This window comes from Trichosurus vulpecula, chromosome 1 (genome assembly GCF_011100635.1).
Source record: "Trichosurus vulpecula isolate mTriVul1 chromosome 1, mTriVul1.pri, whole genome shotgun sequence".
In the NCBI taxonomy this organism is placed as follows: domain Eukaryota; kingdom Metazoa; phylum Chordata; class Mammalia; order Diprotodontia; family Phalangeridae; genus Trichosurus; species Trichosurus vulpecula.
This window is the reverse complement of record NC_050573.1, coordinates 388252516-388259952: the sequence shown is the minus strand read 5'-3', so window position 1 is coordinate 388259952 and position 7437 is coordinate 388252516.

Sequence of the window (7437 nt, the reverse complement as noted above, 5' to 3'; positions counted from 1 at the left end):
TAATGGAACCTGTTCTAAGAAGCACAGAATCATTTTACGGGTCATCCTTATAATTCGTTCATATAATATGGAAGTGGAAATATAATATCTTCATTTTGCCAGTAGTATAAGTGAAGATGGATGGTAAATTAAGTAATTTGTCTTCCATGGGATACAGGTAGTTAAGGGTAGAAGAAAAAACTAGAAGATCTTCTGATTCTTAGTCCCTGACCTCCCATGCTTTCTTTCTTCTACAGTATTTAAAATTTCTAAGGCAAGATTAAAGCTTTCCTGAATAGCTTGGATTTATATTGACAATGATAAGAAAGCTATATATCATAATTTTGAAAAGATGGGTAGTACTGGTATCCAAATAACAAACACAGGAATGATTTTATGACCTCCTACAAACAATTCCAAATTTATTACAGTCTTTTATTATTTTGGTTGGTTACACATTTTTTCTGATATTTTGAGAACTGTATAACACTCTGCCTTAACACTCTTATAATTCCCATACCAAAAAAATTATTTTCTTACATTCTCACTCCCTATTACCTATGATAAACTGGCTCTCACTATGCCATTAATAGAGAATATGAGAATAATAGTCTGCTGCACAGTAGAGGACTGATATAATTAAGCCTCTAACTGGAATCTTAAGACTATTGACTTTGTTGTCATTCAGTCTGACTCTTTGCAACCCTGTGGACTATACTGTCCATGGGGTTTTCTTGGCACAAATACCGAAGGAGTTTGCCATTTCCCTCTCCAGTACATCAAGGCAAACAGAGGTTAAGTGACTTGCCAGGGGTCACACAGCTATTAAGTATCTGAGGCCACATTTAAACTCAGGTCTTCTTGATTCCTGGCCCAGCTTTCTATCCACGGAGGCATCTAGCTGCCCCCAATGAATTGGTCCAACTATTTATATTTCAATACATTTTTCTCATTTTTCCTTCTCTTTCATTAGCATAACCACAGAATAATTTTGGTAACATTTTCTTAAATAAAGAAAAGTAGTAGTATTTATTTTGATTAGGTCAACTCCAAATGGAAGCTCGTTTGTAGGATTCGAGTCATAAACTTAAACCTCTTACTTTTCATTGAAAAACAAGTGAACGATGGAGCCAAGATGACGGCTGGAAAGTGGGGACTAGCTTGAGCTACCCGCCGAGTCCCTCCAAAAACCTATAAAAATGGCTCTGAACCAATTCTAGAACTGCAGAACCCACAAAACAGCAAAGGGAAGCAGGGCTCCAGCCCAGGACAGCCTGGATGGTCTCTGGGTGAGGTCTATCCCACATGGAGCTGGGAGCGGAGCAGGGCCCAGTGTGAGCTGAGTGGCTCGGGCCAAGCAGACCAGGAGCCAGGCGGAGCGGGCCCTAGTGCCCTGAATCAGTGAGCTGTGGCAGTTACCAGACTTGTCAACCCACAAACACCAAACAGAGAAGGTTAGTGGGAAAAGTGCGGGAGTGGAAGGAGTTCGCAGTTCGGCCACCGCCCCCCGGGGCAGCGGAGGTGGGACAGCTACAGCTGCAGTTGCTTCCGGGCCCCAGGCCCACCTGGTGGGAGGAATTAAGTGGTGGATCAGAGCAGGAGTGCACAGCCTGCTGAAGATCTAAGCCCAGTCCAGGTTGGGGGCTCTTGGGGAAGGAGGAGTGCTGGTGTGGCAGAGCTGGTGCATCCCCCCCAAATATGGAACATAGAACTCTTTAGTCTACAAGCAGTCATACCCCACTGAGAAACTCAAGGGTCAAGTTAGTTGGTTGGGAATATGGCCAGACAGCAAAAACACACTCAGATTCAGTCTCAGACTTTGGATTCTTTCTTTGGTGACAAAGAAGACCAAAACATACAGCCTAAAGAAGTCAACAAAGTGCAAGAGCCTGCACCAAAAGCCTCCAAGAAAAACATGAACTGGTCCCAGGCCATGGAAGAGCTCAAAAAGGATTTGGAAAAGCAAGTTAGAGAAGTAGAGGAAAAATTGGGAAGAGAAATGAGAAGGATGCAAGAAAACCATGAAAAACAAGTCAATGACTTACTAGAGGAGACCCAAAAAATATTGAAAAATACACTGAAGAAAACAACACCTTAAAAAATAGACTAACTCAAATGGCAAAAGAGCTCCAAAAAGCCAATGAGGAGAAGCATGCCTTGAAAGGCAGAATTAGCCAAATGGAAAAGGGGGTCCAACGGACCACTGAAGAAAATATTACCTTAAAAATTAGATTGGAGCAAGTGGAAGCTAGTGACTTTATGAGAAATCAAGATATTATAAAATAGAACCAAAGGAATGAAAAAGTGGAAGACAATGTCAAATATCTCATTGGAAAAACCACTGACTTGGAGAATAGATGCAGGTGAGATAATTTAAAAATTACTGAACTACCTGAAAGCCATGATCAAAAAAAGAGCCTAGATATCATCTTTCAAGAAATTATCAAGGAGAACTGCCCTGATATTCTAGAGCCACAGGGCAAAATAGAAATTGAAAGAATCCACTAATCGCCTCCTCAAATAGATCCCAAAAAGAAATCTCCTAGGAATATTGTCGCCAAATTCCAGAGCTCCCAGATCAAGGAGAAAATACTGCAAGCAGCCAGAAAGAAACAATTTGAGTATTGTGGAAACACAATCAGAATAATCCAAGATCTGGCAGCTTCTACATTAAGAGATCGAAGGGCTTGGAATACGATATTCTGAGGTCAATGGAGCTAGGATTAAAACCTAGAATCACCTACCCAGCAAAACTGAGTATCATGCTCCAAGGCAAAATATGGACTTTCAATAAAACAGAGGACTTTCAAGCTTTCTCAGTGAAAAGACCAGAGCTGAATAGAAAATCTGACTTTCAAACACAAGAATCAAGAGAAGCATGAAAAGGTAATCAAGAAAAAGAACAAGAAAAAGAAATTGCAAGGGACTTACTAAAGTTGAACTGTTTTGTTTACATTCCTACATGGAAAGATGACGTGTATGATTCATGAGACCTCAGTATTAGGGTAGCTGAAGGGAATATGCATATATATATATAAGTGAATGTGTATGTATGTATATATGTATGTGTGTATGTGTATATATATATATATATACATATATATATATATAGAGAGAGAGAGAGAGAGAAAGAGAGAGGGAGAGAGCAGACAGGGTGAGTTGAAGATGAAGGGAAGCTCTCTACAAGAAATAAAATCAAATTAAAGGATGAGAGAGGAATATATTGAGAGAGGGAGATAGGGAGAGATAGAATAGGGTGAATTATCTTGCATAAAGGTGGCAAGAGGAAGCAGTTCTGTGGGAGGAGGGGAGAGGGCAGGTGAGGGGGGGAATGAGTGAATCTTCCTCTCATCAAATTTGGCCTGAGGAGGGAATACCATACATACTCAATTGGGTATCTTACCCCACAGGAAAGAAGAGGGAAGAAGATAAAAAAAGGGGGGAGATGATGGAGGGGAGGGCAGATGGGGGTGGAGGTAATCAAAAATAAACACTTTGGAAAGGGGACAGGGTCAAGGGAGAAAATTCAATAAAGGGGGATGGGTTGGGAAGGAGCAAAATATAGTTAGTCTTTCACAACATGAGTATTGTGGAAGGGTTATACATAATGATACACATGTGGCCTATGTTGAATTGCTTGACTTCTTAGGGAGGGTGGGTGGGAAGGGAAGAGGGGAGAGAATTTGGAACTTTTAAAAACAGATCTTCAAAAACAAAAAAAAAAGTTTTTGCATGTAACTAGAAAATAAGATGCACAGGCAATGGGGCGTAGAAATTTATCTTGCCCTACAAGAAAGGAAGGGAAAAGGGGATGGGAGGGGAGTGGAGTGACAGAAGGGAGGGCTGACTGGGGAACAGGGCAACCAAAATATACACCATCTTGGAGTGGGGGGAAGGGCAGAAATGGGGAGAAAATTTGTAATTCAAACTCTTGTGAAAATCAATGCTGAAAACTAAATATGTTAAATAAATAAATTTAAAATAAAAAAAGAAAAAAAAAGAAAAAAGTGAAGGCTTTCAGTTTGACGGTTAAACATATTTTACAAATTGATTAAATGTTTAGTTTTTTAAAAAAGAATTTCAGTAATCATGTCAATTGGAATACAAAATAACTTTGTAGTTTTCTATAGATGTTTTTAGTCTATTATATATTTTTGAACTTTTGTCAAAGTTCCAACGAGTGCTATTCAGATAATCAAGAAAATAATGTAGAGATTATATGACTGTCAGAATTACATGATGTAAAAATTTAATGTCTACATTTCTATTAATTCAGACAATTTAATATGTAGCAAAGGTATCATGGTCTTGCTAAATTAATGGGATGTGGCTACTAAAATGGACTTAATTTATAGGTCAAAAGATATTATTCCAATCTCTCATTATTAATAGACACTGCTAAGGAAGTAAGGTAGGAATAAAAAAATCAGGAGATACTACCATGTGGCTACTGTTAGTAAGGAAAAACTAGGTAATAAGAAAATATAGATAATAAGTAAAAAGATAGGTATTGAGTAAAATAAGATTTTAAGATTTATCAAGAAAAATGAGTTCCTGGATTTGGTGCATATTTGTTAAAAAAAAAAAGGCAACCTGATAAAAGGTTCCCTTTTCAGTGCATTTTTCAATAGGCAAAGGGCATCCATCCGCATGGTAAATTTTTCTTGTAATACATATTCTATACCAACTATGATTGATCGGGCACACAGGAAAGAAAGCTAATTTAATATGTTCCTATTATATATGTTACTCCAGGATGAGATAGAGGTTGATAAAGAAGAGTGATGGTGGTAGACTAATTCATTTTTACGAAGAATTTTTTTAGCTTGCTGTTTAATATTCAGTAATATTATCTATAAATTTCTAATATAAAAAACCTTCCAGATGTTTTGTTACTTTGGAATAGAAAAAATGGAATTTGATATCTATTACTATTCCCACATGATAATAAATATGGTAAAAATTATTTCAAGATGAAGGCCATGAAACACCATTCATTCTCATCTAAGGATCTGGCTATCTAATTCTGTTCAATTTTAAACTTCCTCAGCAATTGGAAATAGATGTTAAGCTCATTGAAAATGCCATAGGACCCAACCCAGTCAGATAAACATGATGTGGACTACTGTTCTCCCTAGGATTTTACTTTTTTTCCTATGTAACTGATGCATCTCCTTGGGCTCCTCCTTGCCCTCCACTAAAATTAAGAAAAGCCTTTCAAAACAAAGGTCTACCCAATCATGTATTTCCTAAACATGGCTACTGCCATGACTCTAAAAATGAATTTCAATGCCTGTGTATAAATATACAGGAGTACCATCCGAACCAATGCTTTCCCCTCCATGTTCTGTAAAAAAGCAAGAGTTAAAAGTTTGCATTACTGAGTTTGCTTTATAAATATGCTAAAGTGTCTTACTATGACATAAGATCACCATACCTATACCACTTGACCTTACCACTGCTCCTACCTTAGCATCTATGACATTAGTGAATTACAAAACCATTGAGGTCATTGATACAATGTGGTACAGTGGAAAAAATACCAGTCTTAACAAACAGAATATTTGTGTTTGAATCTTAGCTCTGGAACTCCTTAGCTGTGGAACTCTAGGTGAGTGGCTTTACTTCTCTATACCTTAGTTTTGCAATTTCAAAATAAAGATAATTTATAATAACTGTTAGGGTTGTCAAAAAAAAGACTTCACAAAGTTATTGTGGGGTTTTTTTGCTATTATTGTCTTTCCTGGACTCAAAATGCTCATAAGATTTAGATCTGGAAGTAACTTTAAAAATCCAATCCAAATTTCCCACTTCGTAGATGAGAAAATTATAGCCCAGAGAGGCTGTGATTGGTATGAGGTTACTCAGTGATAAGTATGCAGTAGACATGATATTCAAATCCATGTATTCAGACACGAAATTCAATGTTCTTTCCAAACTACCACATTACCTCCTTAACCAGTTGTGTCTCTTCGAGAATATTTTGGAAAAAAAAAAGGTATTAACCACAGAGAACACAAGATCCCCGAGGGCAACAACAGCATCATTTAAAAATCTTTGTATCTTCAGGGCCTGAGTGCTTTTTATATAAAAGGATTTAAAATTTATTGCCCTGAATTGAAACAAGTTCATTCTGAGTAGTAACCTTTAAAAAAGACAATTGAGTAATGCAATTGGTCACGAACAAGATGCAAACTTCTCAGTCTGAAAAATCATAACAATTTTGAGGAAAAGGGTCTAAAAAGGTATAAATGCAAATAATTATATTTCCTCTAACTTCCTTTCAAGGTTTTTCAAAACCAAATTGAAAGTCATATGCATCCCTAAAAAGATTTGTTTCTTAAACCTAGTCATGGCCTATTCATATCTCCCACTCTTTTATACCTATTCCAAAGCCATCCATAAGCTAATTCTACTCACCATGACTTATGATTGACTGACATTTGATAACAATTGGTCAAGTACATCTCATATGCTATGTTTATCACTTGAGCCACAACTAAGAGCTTAGGTCAATATACTTTAGATAGCTTAACTGTGTTGTTAAACCCTGAAATCATCCATGATGATAGATTACTTGAATGTCAAAAAGAAAACAATGAGAGAAGTTATGTCCTCTATGAGCCTCTTGATGAGTTTAACGTTAAGAGAACTTTCAGCATTTGAAAAATTAAAAAAAATATTTTAAATAAAGGACATCTATAGTAGAGCTCCAAATCGTTACAAGATGTTAAGAAGCCTTTATCATTCCTGTTATAAATTTCATTTTAGCTGCCTTCAAAGTATTTGTGCTGTAATTTTCCTATGGGAAAAAAGTAACCACTCTCAGTAACCACTGACCCCTTAAATTTTAAGGAGTCCAAACACAAAGTTATGGGCTCTTAAGTGGAAGAAGGATATTAAGTCTTTCTTGTACTCACTTGTATGCATGTTGCCTTGTAAACAATCTCAGGTTTTTTCATGTCTATAGATTATTTCCACATAAACTGTAAATTCCTTAAGATGGCCCATGCTTGTCAACTCTTCTGTTATCTCCTCCATATCCTTAAATACGACAGTTTCCTAACCAGTGTTCCAGGATACTTTGACATGCTACAAAGGTACACTTATGTCAAAAGCATGGGGGTGTCCTTATTCTGCCAATTTTTGACCTGTAAGGTTCAAGATAGTAATAACTGAGATGAAAATAATAATTTTCTCATATTTGGTGGCAAGGAGGTTCCAGCTTCAAATATGCAGCAAAAGTTGTAGAAATATCATACCTATTCCCCATAATCCTCTGTAAAAAACAGCAAGCTAAAATCTCCCTTACTTACCATCTTGGTCAAAACAAGGGTTCTTATGAGAACCCCACCTTGTACGCAGAAGTCCTAGTGCCAGTATACCCTTAATCTTTCCTATGGAGTTTTCACCTTCTGGCACCCACCTGTCCCTCCCACCCCAGCCAATAAAAGCTAG